Genomic DNA, 21,824 nt, shown 5'->3' with positions numbered 1-21,824 from the left:
AAACTCTTTTTAACTAAGCCATTATACTATCAAACAGTCAGTGTACCTAGTGGCATCCTAAACGTGGCTTCTGTACTTTTGTGTAGTCACACTAGTGGAAAGATATTTGCAGCACGGTTGCCTGCATTGCACACTCAAACTCTTTTTAACTAAGCCATTATACTAGCAAACAGTCAGTGTACCTAGTGGCATGCTAAACGTGGCTATTGGACTTTTGTCTAGTCACACTAGTGCAAAGATATTTGCAGCACGTCTGCCTGCATTGCACACTGAAACTCTTTTTAACTAAGCCATTATACTAGCAAACAGTCAGTGTACCTAGTGGCATCCTAAAACGTGGTTATTGGACTTTTGTGTAGTCACACTAGTGGAAAGATATTTGCAGCACGTCTGCCTGCATTGCACACTCAAACTCTTTTTAACTAAACCATTATACTAGCAAACAGTCAGTGTACCTGGTGGCATCCTAAACGTGGCTATTGGACTTTTGTCTAGTCACACTAGTGCAAAGATATTTGCAGCACGTCTGCCTGCATTGCACACTCAAACTCTTTTTAACTAAGCCATTATACTAGCAAACAGTCAGTGTACCTAGTGGCATCCTAAACGTGGCTATTGTACTTTTCTGTAGTCACACTAGTGGAAAGATATTTGCAGCACGTCTGCCTGCATTGCACACTCAAACTCTTTTTAACTAAGCCATTATACTAGCAAACAGTCAGTGTACCTAGTGGCATGCTAAACGTGGCTATTGGACTTTTGTCTAGTCACACTAGTGCAAAGATATTTGCAGCACGTCTGCCTGCATTGCACACTGAAACTCTTTTTAACTAAGCCATTATACTAGCAAACAGTCAGTGTACCTAGTGGCATCCTAAAACGTGGTTATTGGACTTTTGTGTAGTCACACTAGTGGAAAGATATTTGCAGCACGTCTGCCTGCATTGCACACTCAAACTCTTTTTAACTAAACCATTATACTAGCAAACAGTCAGTGTACCTAGTGGCATCCTAAACGTGGCTATTGGACTTTTGTCTAGTCACACTAGTGCAAAGATATTTGCAGCACGTCTGCCTGCATTGCACACTCAAACACTTTTTAACTAAGCCATTATACTAGCAAACAGTCAGTGTACCTAGTGGCATCCTAAACGTGGCTATTGTACTTTTCTGTAGTCACACTAGTGGAAAGATATTTGCAGCACGTCTGCCTGCATTGCACACTCAAACTCTTTTTAACTAAGCCATTATACTATCAAACAGTCAGTGTACCTAGTGGCATCCTAAACGTGGCTATTGGACTTTTGTGTAGTCACACTAGTGGAAAGATATTTGCAGCACGTCTGCCTGCATTGCACACTCAAACTCTTTTTAACTAAGCCATTATACTAGCAAACAGTCAGTGTTCCTAGTGGCATCCTAAACGTGGCTATTGTACTTTTGTCTAGTCACACTAGTGGAAAGATATTTGCAGCACGTCAGCCTGCATTGCACACTCAAACTTTTTTTTAACTAAGCCATTATACTAACAAACAGTCAGTGTACCTAGTGGCATCTTAAACGTGGCTATTGTACTTTTGTGTAGTCACACTAGTGGAAAGATATTTGCAGCACGTCTGCCTGCATTGCACACTCAAACTCTTTTTAACTAAGCCATTATACTATCAAACAGTCAGTGTACCTAGTGGCATCCTAAACGTGGCTATTGTACTTCTGTGTAGTCACACTAGTGGAAAGATATTTGCAGCACGTCTGCCTGAATTGCACACTCAAACTCTTTTTAACTAAGCCATTATACTAGCAAACAGTCAGTGTACCTAGTGGCATCCTAAACGTGGCTATTGGACTTTTGTGTAGTCACACTAGTGGAAAGATATTTGCAGCACGTCTGCCTGCATTGCACACTCAAACTCTTTTTAACTAAGCCATTATACTAGCAAACAGTCAGTGTACCTAGTGGCATCATAAACGTAGCTATTGGACTTTTGTCTAGTCACACTAGTGGAAAGATATTTGCAGCACGTCTGCCTGCATTGCACACTCAAACTCTTTTTAACTAAGCCATTATACTAGCAAACAGTCAGTGTACCTAGTGGCATCCTAAACGTGGCTATTGGACTTTTGTCTAGTCACACTAGTGGAAAGATATTTGCAGCACGTCTGCCTGCATTGCACACTCAAACTCTTTTTAACTAAGCCATTATACTAGCAAACAGTCAGTGTACCTAGTGGCATCCTTAACGTGGCTATTGGACTTTTGTCTCGTCACACTAGTGCAAAGATATTTGCAGCACGTCTGCCTGCATTGCACACTCAAACTCTTTTTAACTAAGCCATTATACTAGCAAACAGTCAGTGAACCTAGTGGCATCCTAAACGTGGCTATTGGACTTTTGTCTAGTCACACTAGTGGAAAGATATTTGCAGCACGTCTGCCTGCATTGCACACTCAAACTCTTTTTAACTAAGCCATTATACTAGCAAACAGTCAGTGTACCTAGTGGCATCCTAAACGTGGCTATTGGACTTTTGTCTAGTCACACTAGTGCAAAGATATTTGCAGCACGTCTGCCTGCATTGCACACTCAAACTCTTTTTAACTAAGCCATTATACTAGCAAACAGTCAGTGTACCTAGTGGCATCCTAAACGTGGCTATTGTACTTTTGTGTAGTCACACTAGTGGAAAGATATTTGCAGCACGTCTGTCTGCATTGCACACTCAAACTCTTTTTAACTAAGCCATTATACTAGCAAACAGTCAGTGTACCTAGTGGCATCCTAAACGTGGCTATTGGACTTTTGTCTAGTCACACTAGTGCAAAGATATTTGCAGCACGTCTGCCTGCATTGCACACTCAAACTCTTTTTAACTAAGCCATTATACTAGCAAACAGTCAGTGTACCTAGTGGCATCCTAAACGTGGCTTCTGTACTTTTGTGTAGTCACACTAGTGGAAAGATATTTGCAGCACGGTTGCCTGCATTGCACACTCAAACTCTTTTTAAATAAGCCATTATACTAGCAAACAGTCAGTGTACCTAGTGGCATGCTAAACGTGGCTATTGGACTTTTGTCTAGTCACACTAGTGCAAAGATATTTGCAGCACGTCTGCCTGCATTGCACACTGAAACTCTTTTTAACTAAGCCATTATACTAGCAAACAGTCAGTGTACCTAGTGGCATCCTAAAACGTGGTTATTGGACTTTTGTGTAGTCACACTAGTGGAAAGATATTTGCAGCACGTCTGCCTGCATTGCACACTCAAACTCTTTTTAACTAAACCATTATACTAGCAAACAGTCAGTGTACCTGGTGGCATCCTAAACGTGGCTATTGGACTTTTGTCTAGTCACACTAGTGCAAAGATATTTGCAGCACGTCTGCCTGCATTGCACACTCAAACTCTTTTTAACTAAGCCATTATACTAGCAAACAGTCAGTGTACCTAGTGGCATCCTAAACGTGGCTATTGTACTTTTCTGTAGTCACACTAGTGGAAAGATATTTGCAGCACGTCTGCCTGCATTGCACACTCAAACTCTTTTTAACTAAGCCATTATACTAGCAAACAGTCAGTGTACCTAGTGGCATGCTAAACGTGGCTATTGGACTTTTGTCTAGTCACACTAGTGCAAAGATATTTGCAGCACGTCTGCCTGCATTGCACACTGAAACTCTTTTTAACTAAGCCATTATACTAGCAAACAGTCAGTGTACCTAGTGGCATCCTAAAACGTGGTTATTGGACTTTTGTGTAGTCACACTAGTGGAAAGATATTTGCAGCACGTCTGCCTGAATTGCACAATCAAACTCTTTTTAACTAAACCATTATACTAGCAAACAGTCAGTGTACCTAGTGGCATCCTAAACGTGGCTATTGGACTTTTGTCTAGTCACACTAGTGCAAAGATATTTGCAGCACGTCTGCCTGCATTGCACACTCAAACACATTTTAACTAAGCCATTATACTAGCAAACAGTCAGTGTACCTAGTGGCATCCTAAACGTGGCTATTGTACTTTTCTGTAGTCACACTAGTGGAAAGATATTTGCAGCACGTCTGCCTGCATTGCACACTCAAACTCTTTTTAACTAAGCCATTATACTATCAAACAGTCAGTGTACCTAGTGGCATCCTAAACGTGGCTATTGGACTTTTGTGTAGTCACACTAGTGGAAAGATATTTGCAGCACGTCTGCCTGCATTGCACACTCAAACTCTTTTTAACTAAGCCATTATACTAGCAAACAGTCAGTGTACCTAGTGGCATCCTAAACGTGGCTATTGGACTTTTGTCTAGTCACACTAGTGGAAAGATATTTGCAGCACGTCAGCCTGCATTGCACACTCAAACTTTTTTTTAACTAAGCCATTATACTAACAAACAGTCAGTGTACCTAGTGGCATCTTAAACGTGGCTATTGTACTTTTGTGTAGTCACACTAGTGGAAAGATATTTGCAGCACGTCTGCCTGCATTGCACACTCAAACTCTTTTTAACTAAGCCATTATACTATCAAACAGTCAGTGTACCTAGTGGCATCCTAAACGTGGCTATTGGACTTTTGTCTAGTCACACTAGTGGAAAGATATTTGCAGCACGTCTGCCTGCATTGCACACTCAAACTCTTTTTAACTAAGCCATTATACTAGCAAACAGTCAGTGTACCTAGTGGCATCCTAAACGTGGCTATTGGACTTTTGTCTAGTCATACTAGTGCAAAGATATTTGCAGCACGTCTGCCTGCATTGCACACTCAAACTCTTTTTAACTAAGCCATTATACTAGCAAACAGTCAGTGTACCTAGTGGCATCCTAAACGTGGCTATTGTACTTTTGTGTAGTCACACTAGTGGAAAGATATTTGCAGCACGTCTGTCTGCATTGCACACTCAAACTCTTTTTAACTAAGCCATTATACTAGCAAACAGTCAGTGTACCTAGTGGCATCCTAAACGTGGCTATTGGACTTTTGTCTAGTCACACTAGTGCAAAGATATTTGCAGCACGTCTGCCTGCATTGCACACTCAAACTCTTTTTAACTAAGCCATTATACTATCAAACAGTCAGTGTACCTAGTGGCATCCTAAACGTGGCTTCTGTACTTTTGTGTAGTCACACTAGTGGAAAGATATTTGCAGCACGGTTGCCTGCATTGCACACTCAAACTCTTTTTAACTAAGCCATTATACTAGCAAACAGTCAGTGTACCTAGTGGCATGCTAAACGTGGCTATTGGACTTTTGTCTAGTCACACTAGTGCAAAGATATTTGCAGCACGTCTGCCTGCATTGCACACTGAAACTCTTTTTAACTAAGCCATTATACTAGCAAACAGTCAGTGTACCTAGTGGCATCCTAAAACGTGGTTATTGGACTTTTGTGTAGTCACACTAGTGGAAAGATATTTGCAGCACGTCTGCCTGCATTGCACACTCAAACTCTTTTTAACTAAACCATTATACTAGCAAACAGTCAGTGTACCTGGTGGCATCCTAAACGTGGCTATTGGACTTTTGTCTAGTCACACTAGTGCAAAGATATTTGCAGCACGTCTGCCTGCATTGCACACTCAAACTCTTTTTAACTAAGCCATTATACTAGCAAACAGTCAGTGTACCTAGTGGCATCCTAAACGTGGCTATTGTACTTTTCTGTAGTCACACTAGTGGAAAGATATTTGCAGCACGTCTGCCTGCATTGCACACTCAAACTCTTTTTAACTAAGCCATTATACTAGCAAACAGTCAGTGTACCTAGTGGCATGCTAAACGTGGCTATTGGACTTTTGTCTAGTCACACTAGTGCAAAGATATTTGCAGCACGTCTGCCTGCATTGCACACTGAAACTCTTTTTAACTAAGCCATTATACTAGCAAACAGTCAGTGTACCTAGTGGCATCCTAAAACGTGGTTATTGGACTTTTGTGTAGTCACACTAGTGGAAAGATATTTGCAGCACGTCTGCCTGCATTGCACACTCAAACTCTTTTTAACTAAACCATTATACTAGCAAACAGTCAGTGTACCTAGTGGCATCCTAAACGTGGCTATTGGACTTTTGTCTAGTCACACTAGTGCAAAGATATTTGCAGCACGTCTGCCTGCATTGCACACTCAAACACTTTTTAACTAAGCCATTATACTAGCAAACAGTCAGTGTACCTAGTGGCATCCTAAACGTGGCTATTGTACTTTTCTGTAGTCACACTAGTGGAAAGATATTTGCAGCACGTCTGCCTGCATTGCACACTCAAACTCTTTTTAACTAAGCCATTATACTATCAAACAGTCAGTGTACCTAGTGGCATCCTAAACGTGGCTATTGGACTTTTGTGTAGTCACACTAGTGGAAAGATATTTGCAGCACGTCTGCCTGCATTGCACACTCAAACTCTTTTTAACTAAGCCATTATACTAGCAAACAGTCAGTGTACCTAGTGGCATCCTAAACGTGGCTATTGTACTTTTGTCTAGTCACACTAGTGGAAAGATATTTGCAGCACGTCAGCCTGCATTGCACACTCAAACTTTTTTTTAACTAAGCCATTATACTAACAAACAGTCAGTGTACCTAGTGGCATCTTAAACGTGGCTATTGTACTTTTGTGTAGTCACACTAGTGGAAAGATATTTGCAGCACGTCTGCCTGCATTGCACACTCAAACTCTTTTTAACTAAGCCATTATACTATCAAACAGTCAGTGTACCTAGTGGCATCCTAAACGTGGCTATTGTACTTTTGTGTAGTCACACTAGTGGAAAGATATTTGCAGCACGTCTGCCTGAATTGCACACTCAAACTCTTTTTAACTAAGCCATTATACTAGCAAACAGTCAGTGTACCTAGTGGCATCCTAAACGTGGCTATTGGACTTTTGTGTAGTCACACTAGTGGAAAGATATTTGCAGCACGTCTGCCTGCATTGCACACTCAAACTCTTTTTAACTAAGCCATTATACTAGCAAACAGTCAGTGTACCTAGTGGCATCATAAACGTAGCTATTGGACTTTTGTCTAGTCACACTAGTGGAAAGATATTTGCAGCACGTCTGCCTGCATTGCACACTCAAACTCTTTTTAACTAAGCCATTATACTAGCAAACAGTCAGTGTACCTAGTGGCATCCTAAACGTGGCTATTGGACTTTTGTCTAGTCACACTAGTGGAAAGATATTTGCAGCACGTCTGCCTGCATTGCACACTCAAACTCTTTTTAACTAAGCCATTATACTAGCAAACAGTCAGTGTACCTAGTGGCATCCTTAACGTGGCTATTGGACTTTTGTCTCGTCACACTAGTGCAAAGATATTTGCAGCACGTCTGCCTGCATTGCACACTCAAACTCTTTTTAACTAAGCCATTATACTAGCAAACAGTCAGTGAACCTAGTGGCATCCTAAACGTGGCTATTGTACTTTTCTGTAGTCACACTAGTGGAAAGATATTTGCAGCACGTCTGCCTGCATTGCACACTCAAACTCTTTTTAACTAAGCCATTATACTAGCAAACAGTCAGTGTACCTAGTGGCATGCTAAACGTGGCTATTGGACTTTTGTCTAGTCACACTAGTGCAAAGATATTTGCAGCACGTCTGCCTGCATTGCACACTGAAACTCTTTTTAACTAAGCCATTATACTAGCAAACAGTCAGTGTACCTAGTGGCATCCTAAAACGTGGTTATTGGACTTTTGTGTAGTCACACTAGTGGAAAGATATTTGCAGCACGTCTGCCTGAATTGCACACTCAAACTCTTTTTAACTAAACCATTATACTAGCAAACAGTCAGTGTACCTAGTGGCATCCTAAACGTGGCTATTGGACTTTTGTCTAGTCACACTAGTGCAAAGATATTTGCAGCACGTCTGCCTGCATTGCACACTCAAACACATTTTAACTAAGCCATTATACTAGCAAACAGTCAGTGTACCTAGTGGCATCCTAAACGTGGCTATTGTACTTTTCTGTAGTCACACTAGTGGAAAGATATTTGCAGCACGTCTGCCTGCATTGCACACTCAAACTCTTTTTAACTAAGCCATTATACTATCAAACAGTCAGTGTACCTAGTGGCATCCTAAACGTGGCTATTGGACTTTTGTCTAGTCACACTAGTGGAAAGATATTTGCAGCACGTCAGCCTGCATTGCACACTCAAACTTTTTTTTAACTAAGCCATTATACTAACAAACAGTCAGTGTACCTAGTGGCATCTTAAACGTGGCTATTGTACTTTTGTGTAGTCACACTAGTGGAAAGATATTTGCAGCACGTCTGCCTGCATTGCACACTCAAACTCTTTTTAACTAAGCCATTATACTATCAAACAGTCAGTGTACCTAGTGGCATCCTAAACGTGGCTATTGGACTTTTGTCTAGTCACACTAGTGGAAAGATATTTGCAGCACGTCTGCCTGCATTGCACACTCAAACTCTTTTTAACTAAGCCATTATACTAGCAAACAGTCAGTGTACCTAGTGGCATCCTAAACGTGGCTATTGGACTTTTGTCTAGTCATACTAGTGCAAAGATATTTGCAGCACGTCTGCCTGCATTGCACACTCAAACTCTTTTTAACTAAGCCATTATACTAGCAAACAGTCAGTGTACCTAGTGGCATCCTAAACGTGGCTATTGTACTTTTGTGTAGTCACACTAGTGGAAAGATATTTGCAGCACGTCTGTCTGCATTGCACACTCAAACTCTTTTTAACTAAGCCATTATACTAGCAAACAGTCAGTGTACCTAGTGGCATCCTAAACGTGGCTATTGGACTTTTGTCTAGTCACACTAGTGCAAAGATATTTGCAGCACGTCTGCCTGCATTGCACACTCAAACTCTTTTTAACTAAGCCATTATACTATCAAACAGTCAGTGTACCTAGTGGCATCCTAAACGTGGCTTCTGTACTTTTGTGTAGTCACACTAGTGGAAAGATATTTGCAGCACGGTTGCCTGCATTGCACACTCAAACTCTATTTAACTAAGCCATTATACTAGCAAACAGTCAGTGTACCTAGTGGCATGCTAAACGTGGCTATTGGACTTTTGTCTAGTCACACTAGTGCAAAGATATTTGCAGCACGTCTGCCTGCATTGCACACTGAAACTCTTTTTAACTAAGCCATTATACTAGCAAACAGTCAGTGTACCTAGTGGCATCCTAAAACGTGGTTATTGGACTTTTGTGTAGTCACACTAGTGGAAAGATATTTGCAGCACGTCTGCCTGCATTGCACACTCAAACTCTTTTTAACTAAACCATTATACTAGCAAACAGTCAGTGTACCTGGTGGCATCCTAAACGTGGCTATTGGACTTTTGTCTAGTCACACTAGTGCAAAGATATTTGCAGCACGTCTGCCTGCATTGCACACTCAAACTCTTTTTAACTAAGCCATTATACTAGCAAACAGTCAGTGTACCTAGTGGCATCCTAAACGTGGCTATTGTACTTTTCTGTAGTCACACTAGTGGAAAGATATTTGCAGCACGTCTGCCTGCATTGCACACTCAAACTCTTTTTAACTAAGCCATTATACTAGCAAACAGTCAGTGTACCTAGTGGCATGCTAAACGTGGCTATTGGACTTTTGTCTAGTCACACTAGTGCAAAGATATTTGCAGCACGTCTGCCTGCATTGCACACTGAAACTCTTTTTAACTAAGCCATTATACTAGCAAACAGTCAGTGTACCTAGTGGCATCCTAAAACGTGGTTATTGGACTTTTGTGTAGTCACACTAGTGGAAAGATATTTGCAGCACGTCTGCCTGCATTGCACACTCAAACTCTTTTTAACTAAACCATTATACTAGCAAACAGTCAGTGTACCTAGTGGCATCCTAAACGTGGCTATTGGACTTTTGTCTAGTCACACTAGTGCAAAGATATTTGCAGCACGTCTGCCTGCATTGCACACTCAAACACTTTTTAACTAAGCCATTATACTAGCAAACAGTCAGTGTACCTAGTGGCATCCTAAACGTGGCTATTGTACTTTTCTGTAGTCACACTAGTGGAAAGATATTTGCAGCACGTCTGCCTGCATTGCACACTCAAACTCTTTTTAACTAAGCCATTATACTATCAAACAGTCAGTGTACCTAGTGGCATCCTAAACGTGGCTATTGGACTTTTGTGTAGTCACACTAGTGGAAAGATATTTGCAGCACGTCTGCCTGCATTGCACACTCAAACTCTTTTTAACTAAGCCATTATACTAGCAAACAGTCAGTGTACCTAGTGGCATCCTAAACGTGGCTATTGGACTTTTGTCTAGTCACACTAGTGGAAAGATATTTGCAGCACGTCAGCCTGCATTGCACACTCAAACTTTTTTTTAACTAAGCCATTATACTAACAAACAGTCAGTGTACCTAGTGGCATCTTAAACGTGGCTATTGTACTTTTGTGTAGTCACACTAGTGGAAAGATATTTGCAGCACGTCTGCCTGCATTGCACACTCAAACTCTTTTTAACTAAGCCATTATACTATCAAACAGTCAGTGTACCTAGTGGCATCCTAAACGTGGCTATTGGACTTTTGTCTAGTCACACTAGTGGAAAGATATTTGCAGCACGTCTGCCTGCATTGCACACTCAAACTCTTTTTAACTAAGCCATTATACTAGCAAACAGTCAGTGTACCTAGTGGCATCCTAAACGTGGCTATTGGACTTTTGTCTAGTCATACTAGTGCAAAGATATTTGCAGCACGTCTGCCTGCATTGCACACTCAAACTCTTTTTAACTAAGCCATTATACTAGCAAACAGTCAGTGTACCTAGTGGCATCCTAAACGTGGCTATTGTACTTTTGTGTAGTCACACTAGTGGAAAGATATTTGCAGCACGTCTGTCTGCATTGCACACTCAAACTCTTTTTAACTAAGCCATTATACTAGCAAACAGTCAGTGTACCTAGTGGCATCCTAAACGTGGCTATTGGACTTTTGTCTAGTCACACTAGTGCAAAGATATTTGCAGCACGTCTGCCTGCATTGCACACTCAAACTCTTTTTAACTAAGCCATTATACTATCAAACAGTCAGTGTACCTAGTGGCATCCTAAACGTGGCTTCTGTACTTTTGTGTAGTCACACTAGTGGAAAGATATTTGCAGCACGGTTGCCTGCATTGCACACTCAAACTCTTTTTAACTAAGCCATTATACTAGCAAACAGTCAGTGTACCTAGTGGCATGCTAAACGTGGCTATTGGACTTTTGTCTAGTCACACTAGTGCAAAGATATTTGCAGCACGTCTGCCTGCATTGCACACTGAAACTCTTTTTAACTAAGCCATTATACTAGCAAACAGTCAGTGTACCTAGTGGCATCCTAAAACGTGGTTATTGGACTTTTGTGTAGTCACACTAGTGGAAAGATATTTGCAGCACGTCTGCCTGCATTGCACACTCAAACTCTTTTTAACTAAACCATTATACTAGCAAACAGTCAGTGTACCTGGTGGCATCCTAAACGTGGCTATTGGACTTTTGTCTAGTCACACTAGTGCAAAGATATTTGCAGCACGTCTGCCTGCATTGCACACTCAAACTCTTTTTAACTAAGCCATTATACTAGCAAACAGTCAGTGTACCTAGTGGCATCCTAAACGTGGCTATTGTACTTTTCTGTAGTCACACTAGTGGAAAGATATTTGCAGCACGTCTGCCTGCATTGCACACTCAAACTCTTTTTAACTAAGCCATTATACTAGCAAACAGTCAGTGTACCTAGTGGCATGCTAAACGTGGCTATTGGACTTTTGTCTAGTCACACTAGTGCAAAGATATTTGCAGCACGTCTGCCTGCATTGCACACTGAAACTCTTTTTAACTAAGCCATTATACTAGCAAACAGTCAGTGTACCTAGTGGCATCCTAAAACGTGGTTATTGGACTTTTGTGTAGTCACACTAGTGGAAAGATATTTGCAGCACGTCTGCCTGCATTGCACACTCAAACTCTTTTTAACTAAACCATTATACTAGCAAACAGTCAGTGTACCTAGTGGCATCCTAAACGTGGCTATTGGACTTTTGTCTAGTCACACTAGTGCAAAGATATTTGCAGCACGTCTGCCTGCATTGCACACTCAAACACTTTTTAACTAAGCCATTATACTAGCAAACAGTCAGTGTACCTAGTGGCATCCTAAACGTGGCTATTGTACTTTTCTGTAGTCACACTAGTGGAAAGATATTTGCAGCACGTCTGCCTGCATTGCACACTCAAACTCTTTTTAACTAAGCCATTATACTATCAAACAGTCAGTGTACCTAGTGGCATCCTAAACGTGGCTATTGGACTTTTGTGTAGTCACACTAGTGGAAAGATATTTGCAGCACGTCTGCCTGCATTGCACACTCAAACTCTTTTTAACTAAGCCATTATACTAGCAAACAGTCAGTGTACCTAGTGGCATCCTAAACGTGGCTATTGTACTTTTGTCTAGTCACACTAGTGGAAAGATATTTGCAGCACGTCAGCCTGCATTGCACACTCAAACTTTTTTTTAACTAAGCCATTATACTAACAAACAGTCAGTGTACCTAGTGGCATCTTAAACGTGGCTATTGTACTTTTGTGTAGTCACACTAGTGGAAAGATATTTGCAGCACGTCTGCCTGCATTGCACACTCAAACTCTTTTTAACTAAGCCATTATACTATCAAACAGTCAGTGTACCTAGTGGCATCCTAAACGTGGCTATTGTACTTTTGTGTAGTCACACTAGTGGAAAGATATTTGCAGCACGTCTGCCTGAATTGCACACTCAAACTCTTTTTAACTAAGCCATTATACTAGCAAACAGTCAGTGTACCTAGTGGCATCCTAAACGTGGCTATTGGACTTTTGTGTAGTCACACTAGTGGAAAGATATTTGCAGCACGTCTGCCTGCATTGCACACTCAAACTCTTTTTAACTAAGCCATTATACTAGCAAACAGTCAGTGTACCTAGTGGCATCATAAACGTAGCTATTGGACTTTTGTCTAGTCACACTAGTGGAAAGATATTTGCAGCACGTCTGCCTGCATTGCACACTCAAACTCTTTTTAACTAAGCCATTATACTAGCAAACAGTCAGTGTACCTAGTGGCATCCTAAACGTGGCTATTGGACTTTTGTCTAGTCACACTAGTGGAAAGATATTTGCAGCACGTCTGCCTGCATTGCACACTCAAACTCTTTTTAACTAAGCCATTATACTAGCAAACAGTCAGTGTACCTAGTGGCATCCTTAACGTGGCTATTGGACTTTTGTCTCGTCACACTAGTGCAAAGATATTTGCAGCACGTCTGCCTGCATTGCACACTCAAACTCTTTTTAACTAAGCCATTATACTAGCAAACAGTCAGTGAACCTAGTGGCATCCTAAACGTGGCTATTGGACTTTTGTCTAGTCACACTAGTGGAAAGATATTTGCAGCACGTCTGCCTGCATTGCACACTCAAACTCTTTTTAACTAAGCCATTATACTAGCAAACAGTCAGTGTACCTAGTGGCATCCTAAACGTGGCTATTGGACTTTTGTCTAGTCACACTAGTGCAAAGATATTTGCAGCACGTCTGCCTGCATTGCACACTCAAACTCTTTTTAACTAAGCCATTATACTAGCAAACAGTCAGTGTACCTAGTGGCATCCTAAACGTGGCTATTGTACTTTTGTGTAGTCACACTAGTGGAAAGATATTTGCAGCACGTCTGTCTGCATTGCACACTCAAACTCTTTTTAACTAAGCCATTATACTAGCAAACAGTCAGTGTACCTAGTGGCATCCTAAACGTGGCTATTGGACTTTTGTGTAGTCACACTAGTGCAAAGATATTTGCAGCACGTCTGCCTGCATTGCACACTCAAACACTTTTTAACTAAGCCATTATACTAGCAAACAGTCAGTGTACCTAGTGGCATCCTAAACGTGGCTTCTGTACTTTTGTGTAGTCACACTAGTGGAAAGATATTTGCAGCACGGTTGCCTGCATTGCACACTCAAACTCTTTTTAAATAAGCCATTATACTAGCAAACAGTCAGTGTACCTAGTGGCATGCTAAACGTGGCTATTGGACTTTTGTCTAGTCACACTAGTGCAAAGATATTTGCAGCACGTCTGCCTGCATTGCACACTGAAACTCTTTTTAACTAAGCCATTATACTAGCAAACAGTCAGTGTACCTAGTGGCATCCTAAAACGTGGTTATTGGACTTTTGTGTAGTCACACTAGTGGAAAGATATTTGCAGCACGTCTGCCTGCATTGCACACTCAAACTCTTTTTAACTAAACCATTATACTAGCAAACAGTCAGTGTACCTGGTGGCATCCTAAACGTGGCTATTGGACTTTTGTCTAGTCACACTAGTGCAAAGATATTTGCAGCACGTCTGCCTGCATTGCACACTCAAACTCTTTTTAACTAAGCCATTATACTAGCAAACAGTCAGTGTACCTAGTGGCATCCTAAACGTGGCTATTGTACTTTTCTGTAGTCACACTAGTGGAAAGATATTTGCAGCACGTCTGCCTGCATTGCACACTCAAACTCTTTTTAACTAAGCCATTATACTAGCAAACAGTCAGTGTACCTAGTGGCATGCTAAACGTGGCTATTGGACTTTTGTCTAGTCACACTAGTGCAAAGATATTTGCAGCACGTCTGCCTGCATTGCACACTGAAACTCTTTTTAACTAAGCCATTATACTAGCAAACAGTCAGTGTACCTAGTGGCATCCTAAAACGTGGTTATTGGACTTTTGTGTAGTCACACTAGTGGAAAGATATTTGCAGCACGTCTGCCTGCATTGCACACTCAAACTCTTTTTAACTAAACCATTATACTAGCAAACAGTCAGTGTACCTAGTGGCATCCTAAACGTGGCTATTGGACTTTTGTCTAGTCACACTAGTGCAAAGATATTTGCAGCACGTCTGCCTGCATTGCACACTCAAACTCTTTTTAACTAAGCCATTATACTAGCAAACAGTCAGTGTACCTAGTGGCATCCTAAACGTGGCTATTGTACTTTTCTGTAGTCACACTAGTGGAAAGATATTTGCAGCACGTCTGCCTGCATTGCACACTCAAACTCTTTTTAACTAAGCCATTATACTATCAAACAGTCAGTGTACCTAGTGGCATCCTAAACGTGGCTATTGGACTTTTGTGTAGTCACACTAGTGGAAAGATATTTGCAGCACGTCTGCCTGCATTGCACACTCAAACTCTTTTTAACTAAGCCATTATACTAGCAAACAGTCAGTGTACCTAGTGGCATCCTAAACGTGGCTATTGTACTTTTGTCTAGTCACACTAGTGGAAAGATATTTGCAGCACGTCTGCCTGCATTGCACACTCAAACTTTTTTTTAACTAAGCCATTATACTAGCAAACAGTCAGTGTACCTAGTGGCATCTTAAACGTGGCTATTGTACTTTTGTGTAGTCACACTAGTGGAAAGATATTTGCAGCACGTCTGCCTGCATTGCACACTCAAACTCTTTTTAACTAAGCCACTATACTATCAAACAGTCAGTGTACCTAGTGGCATCCTAAACGTGGCTATTGTACTTTTGTGTAGTCACACTAGTGGAAAGATATTTGCAGCACGTCTGCCTGCATTGCACACTCAAACTCTTTTTAACTAAGCCATTATACTAGCAAACAGTCAGTGTACCTAGTGGCATCCTAAACGTGGCTATTGGACTTTTGTGTAGTCACACTAGTGGAAAGATATTTGCAGCACGTCTGCCTGCATTGCACACTCAAACTCTTTTTAACTAAGCCATTATACTAGCAAACAGTCAGTGTACCTAGTGGCATCCTAAACGTGGCTATTGTACTTTTGTCTAGTCACACTAGTGGAAAGATATTTGCAGCACGTCTGCCTGCATTGCACACTCAAACTCTTTTTAACTAAGCCATTATACTAGCAAACAGTCAGTGTACCTAGTGGCATCCTAAACGTGGCTATTGTACTTTTGTCTAGTCACACTAGTGGAAAGATATTTGCAGCACGTCTGCCTACATTGCACACTCAAACTCTTTTTAACTAAGCCATTATACTAACAAATAGTCAGTGTACCTAGTGGCATCCTAAACGTGGCTATTGTACTTTTGTGTAGTCACACTAGTGGAAAGATATTTGCAGCACGTCTGCCTGCATTGCACACTCAAACTCTTTTTAACTAAGCCATTATACTAGCAAACAGTCAGTGTACCTAGTGGCATCCTAAACGTGGCTATTGGACTTTTGTCTAGTCACACTAGTGCAAAGATATTTGCAGCACGTCTGCCTGCATTGCACACTCAAACTCTTTTTAACTAAGCCATTATACTAGCAAACAGTCAGTGTACCTAGTGGCATCCTAAACGTGGCTATTGGACTTTTGTGTAGTCACACTAGTGGAAAGATATTTGCAGCACGTCTGCCTGCATTGCACACTCAAACTCTTTTTAACTAAGCCATTATACTAGCAAATAGTCAGTGTACCTAGTGGCATCATAAACGTGGCTATTGTACTTTTGTCTAGTCACACTAGTGGAAAGATATTTGCAGCACGTCTGCCTGCATTGCACACTCAAACTCTTTTTAACTAAGCCATTATACTAGCAAACAGTCAGTGTACCTAGTGGCATCCTAAACGTGGCTATTGTACTTTTTTGTAGACACACTAGTGGAAAGATATTTGCAGCACGTCTGCCTGTATTGCACACTCAAACTCTTTTTAACTAAGCCATTATACTAGCAAACAGTCAGTGTACCTAGTGGCATCCTAAACGTGGCTATTGTACTTTTGTCTAGTCACACTAGTGGAAAGATATTTGCAGTACGTCTGCCTGCATTGCACACTCAAACTATTTTTAACTAAGCCATTATACTAGCAAACAGTCAGTGTACCTAGTGGCATCCTAAACGTGGCTATTGTACTTTTGTGTAGTCACACTAGTGGAAAGATATTTGCAGCACGTCTGCCTGCATTGCACACTCAAACTCTTTTTAACTAAGCCATTATACTAGCAAACAGTCAGTGTACCTAGTGGCATCCTAAACGTGGCTATTGTACTTTTGTGTAGTCACACTAGTAGAAAGATATTTGCAGCACGTCTGCCTGCATTGCACACTCAAACTCTTTTTAACTAAGCCATTACACTAGCAAACAGTCAGTGTACCTAGTGGCATCCTAAACGTGGCTATTGGACTTTTGTCTAGTCACACTAGTGCAAAGATATTTGCAGCACGTCTGCCTGCATTGCACACTCAAACTCTTTTTAACTAAGCCATTATACTAGCAAACAGTCAGTGTACCTAGTGGCATCCTAAACGTGGCTATTGGACTTTTGTGTAGTCACACTAGTGGAAAGATATTTGCAGCACGTCTGCCTGCATTGCACACTCAAACTCTTTTTAACATAGCCATTATACTAGCAAACAGTCAGTGTACCTAGTGGCATCCTAAACGTGGCTATTGTACTTTTGTCTAGTCACACTAGTGGAAAGATATTTGCAGCACGTCTGCCTGCATTGCACACTCAAACTCTTTTTAACTAAGCCATTATACTATCAAACAGTCAGTGTACCTAGTGGCATCCTAAACGTGGCTATTGTACGTTTGTGTAGTCACACTAGTGGAAAGATATTTGCAGCACGGTTGCCTGCATTGCACACTCAAACTCTTTTTAACTAAGCCATTATACTAGCAAACAGTCAGTGTACCTAGTGGCATCCTAAACGTGGCTATTGGACTTTTGTCTAGTCACACTAGTGCAAATATATTTGCAGCACGTCTGCCTGCATTGCACACTCAAACTCTTTTTAACTAAGCCATTATACTAGCAAACAGTCAGTGTACCTAGTGGCATCCTAAACGTGGCTATTGTACTTTTGTCTAGTCACACTAGTGGAAAGATATTTGCAGCACGTCTGCCTGCATTGCACACTCAAACTCTTTTTAACTAAGCCATTATACTAGCAAACAGTCAGTGTACCTAGTGGCTTCCTAAACGTGGCTATTGTACTTTTGTGTAGTCACACTAGTGGAAAGATATTTGCAGCACGTCTGCCTGCATTGCACACTCAAACTCTTTTTAACTAAGCCATTATACTAGCAAACAGTCAGTGTACCTAGTGGCATCCTAAACGTGGCTATTGGACTTTTGTGTAGTCACACTAGTGGAAAGATATTTGCAGCACGTCTGCCTGCATTGCACAATCAAACTCTTTTTAACTAAGCCATTATACTAGCAAACAGTCAGTGTACCTAGTGGCATCCTAAACGTGGCTATTGTACTTTTGTCTAGTCACACTAGTGGAAAGATATTTGCAGCACGTCTGCCTGCATTGCACACTCAAACTCTTTTTAACTAAGCCATTATACTAGCAAACAGTCAGTGTACCTAGTGGCATCTTAAACGTGGCTATTGTACTTTTGTGTAGTCACACTAGTGGAAAGATATTTGCAGCACGTCTGCCTGCATTGCACACTCAAACTCTTTTTAACTAAGCCATTATACTATCAAACAGTCAGTGTACCTAGTGGCATCCTAAACGTGGCTATTGTACTTTTGTGTAGTCACACTAGTGGAAAGATATTTGCAGCACTTCTGCCTGCATTGCACACTCAAACTCTTTTTAACTAAGCCATTATACTAGCAAACAGTCAGTGTACCTAGTGGCATCCTAAACGTGGCTATTGGACTTTTGTGTAGTCACACTAGTGGAAAGATATTTGCAGCACGTCTGCCTGCATTGCACACTCAAACTCTTTTTAACTAAACCATTATACTAGCAAACAGTCAGTGTACCTAGTGGCATCCTAAACGTGGCTATTGGACTTTTGTCTAGTCACACTAGTGCAAAGATATTTGCAGCACGTCTGCCTGCATTGCACACTCAAACTCTTTTTAACTAAGCCATTATACTAGCAAACAGTCAGTGTACCTAGTGGCATCCTAAACGTGGCTATTGGACTTTTGTGTAGTCACACTAGTGGAAAGATATTTGCAGCACGTCTGCCTGCATTGCACACTCAAACTCTTTTTAACTAAGCCATTATACTAGCAAACAGTCAGTGTACCTAGTGGCATCCTAAACGTGGCTATTGTACTTTTATCTAGTCACACTAGTGGAAAGATATTTGCAGCACGTCTGCCTGCATTGCACACTCAAACTCTTTTTAACTAAGCCATTATACTAGCAAACAGTCAGTGTACCTAGTGGCATCCTAAACGTGGCTATTGTACTTTTGTCTAGTCACACTAGTGGAAAGATATTTGCAGCACGTCTGCCTGCATTGCACACTCAAACTCTTTTTAACTAAGCCATTATACTAGCAAACAGTCAGTGTACCTAGTGGCATCCTAAACGTGGCTATTGGACTTTTGTCTAGTAACACTAGTGCAAAGATATTTGCAGCACCTCTGCCTGCATTGCACACTCAAACTCATTGTTACTAAGCCATTATACTAGCAAACACTCAGTGTACCTAGTGGCATACAAGAAGTGGCTGTTGTACTCCATTAGTGCCCCACTGGTGCAAATCTATGTGCAGCACCTCTGCATGACACCCTCCTGCTCTGTTTTTAATGAGCTATATTGATAGCAAAAAATACTGCCATTTAGTGGCATCATAGAACTGGCTGTTGTATTCCATTAGTGCCCCACTGGTGCCAAGCTATTTTTAGCACCTGTGCCTGACACCCTCCTGCTCTCTTTTTAATAAGCTATAATGATAGCAAAAAATACTGCCATTTAGTGGCATCATAGAACTGGCTGTTGTATTCCATTAGTGCCCCACTGGTGCCAAGCTATTTCTAGCACCTGTGCATGACTCCCTCCTGCTCTGTTTTTAATAAGCTATAATGATAGCAAAAAATACTGCCATTTAGTGGCATCATAGAACTGGCTGTTGTATTCCATTAGTGCCCCACTGGTGCCAAGCTATTTCTAGTACCTGTGCATGACTCCCTCCTGCTCTGTTTTTAATAAGCTATAATGATAGCAAAAAATACTGCCATTTAGTGGCATCATAGAACTGGCTGTTGGACTCCTTTATTGTGCCCCACTGGTGCCAAGCTATTTCTAGCACCTGTGCAGGACACCCTCATGCACATTTTGCTACGCTAATGTTATAGCAAACTCACTGAATTCATTGCTGCATTTGATAATTCGGAGGGATAGAAAGTGAGGGGAGGCTTCCTTTAGCTTTTCCTTCTGTTCATAGACAGCATCTGCAAGTCCACACCCGAAGAGCAATTTCTCCTCCACGTCTAAGTGTGGAGAGGCAGCTAGTGCGCATGCGTGTGCCGATTTACCCCAGCTGCAGCCTAACTACAGTGTTTTGCCTAGTTAGTAGTGATGAGCGAGTACTAAAAAGCTCGGGTGCTCGAAGCTCGGGCCGAGCCTCCCAAGATACTCGTGTACTCGGCCCGAGCAACGAGCCCAATGTTATCCTATGGGAGACCCGAGTATTTTTGTGAAATGACCTCCCGGCAGCATGGAGAAACCCTAAAAATGGCACAAAAGTCTCAGAAGAGTGCTCAAATGACATGGCAACAGCATGGGGAAGACCCCTTGAAGCATTTATCACTCAAAAGTCACAGCTGTGAACAATTTTGTCCGCGTTTTACGCCATTTTTACGGACTCATCAGAAAACCTTCCAAAATGACCCCAAAATGATTTTTCATGGCGGAAATGTTAAGGGCACATACCCAATAGTGAGATAGAGCTGGTGTATGTTACTTTTTGAGATCAATACATGAAAGATTTTACGTGAAAACATTGTGTGGCACTCCGATGTCCCTGAGAAGAGACGTACATGAAGGCCTCTTGAGTCTAATGTGCCCATTTTGAGGAAGTGAGTCTTTGTAGTATTTTCCTTTGCCAGGGCAGTCCTAAATTGTGAGGTTCACCAATGCCCCTGCATACAGACGTGCATGAGGGCCTGTAAACCTGAAGTGCCCATTGTAAGGAAGTGGGTGTATTATAGTATAGCCCTTAGGCAGGGCAGCCAAAAATTGGGAGGCTCCACGTTGTCCCTGGATAGAGACGTGCATGAAGGCCTGTAAACCTGAAGTGCCCATTGGAAGGAAGTGGGTGTATTATAGTATAGCCATTAGGCAGGGAAGCCAAACATTGGGAGGCTCCACGTTGTCCCTGGATAGAGACGTGCATGAAGGCCTGTAAACCTGAAGTGCCCATTGGAAGGAAGTGGGTGTATTATAGTATAGCCCTTAGGCAGGGAAGCCAAACATTGGGAGGCTCCACGTTGTCCCTGGATAGAGACGTGCATGAAGGCCTGTAAACCTGAAGTGCCCATTGGAAGGAAGTGGGTGTATTATAGTATAGCCCTTAGGCAGGGCAGCCAAAAATTGGGAGGCTCCACGTTGTCCCTGGATAGAGACGTGCATGAAGGCCTGTAAACCTGAAGTGCCCATTGGAAGGAAGTGGGTGTATTATAGTATAGCCATTAGACAGGGAAGCCAAACATTGGGAGGCTCCACGTTGTCCCTGGATAGAGACGTGCATGAAGGCCTGTAAACCTGAAGTGCCCATTGGAAGGAAGTGGGTGTATTATAGTATAGCCCTTAGGCAGGGAAGCCAAACATTGGGAGGCTCCACGTTGTCCCTGGATAGAGACGTGCATGAAGGCCTGTAAACCTGAAGTGCCCATTGGAAGGAAGTGGGTGTATTATAGTATAGCCCTTAGGCAGGGCAGCCAAAAATTGGGAGGCTCCACGTTGTCCCTGGATAGAGACGTGCATGAAGGCCTGTAAACCTGAAGTGCCCATTGGA

Source organism: Anomaloglossus baeobatrachus, chromosome 5 (genome assembly GCF_048569485.1).
Source record: "Anomaloglossus baeobatrachus isolate aAnoBae1 chromosome 5, aAnoBae1.hap1, whole genome shotgun sequence".
In the NCBI taxonomy this organism is placed as follows: domain Eukaryota; kingdom Metazoa; phylum Chordata; class Amphibia; order Anura; family Aromobatidae; genus Anomaloglossus; species Anomaloglossus baeobatrachus.
The sequence above is the reverse complement of the archived record's forward strand: the minus strand, read 5'-3'. Positions refer to the sequence as shown.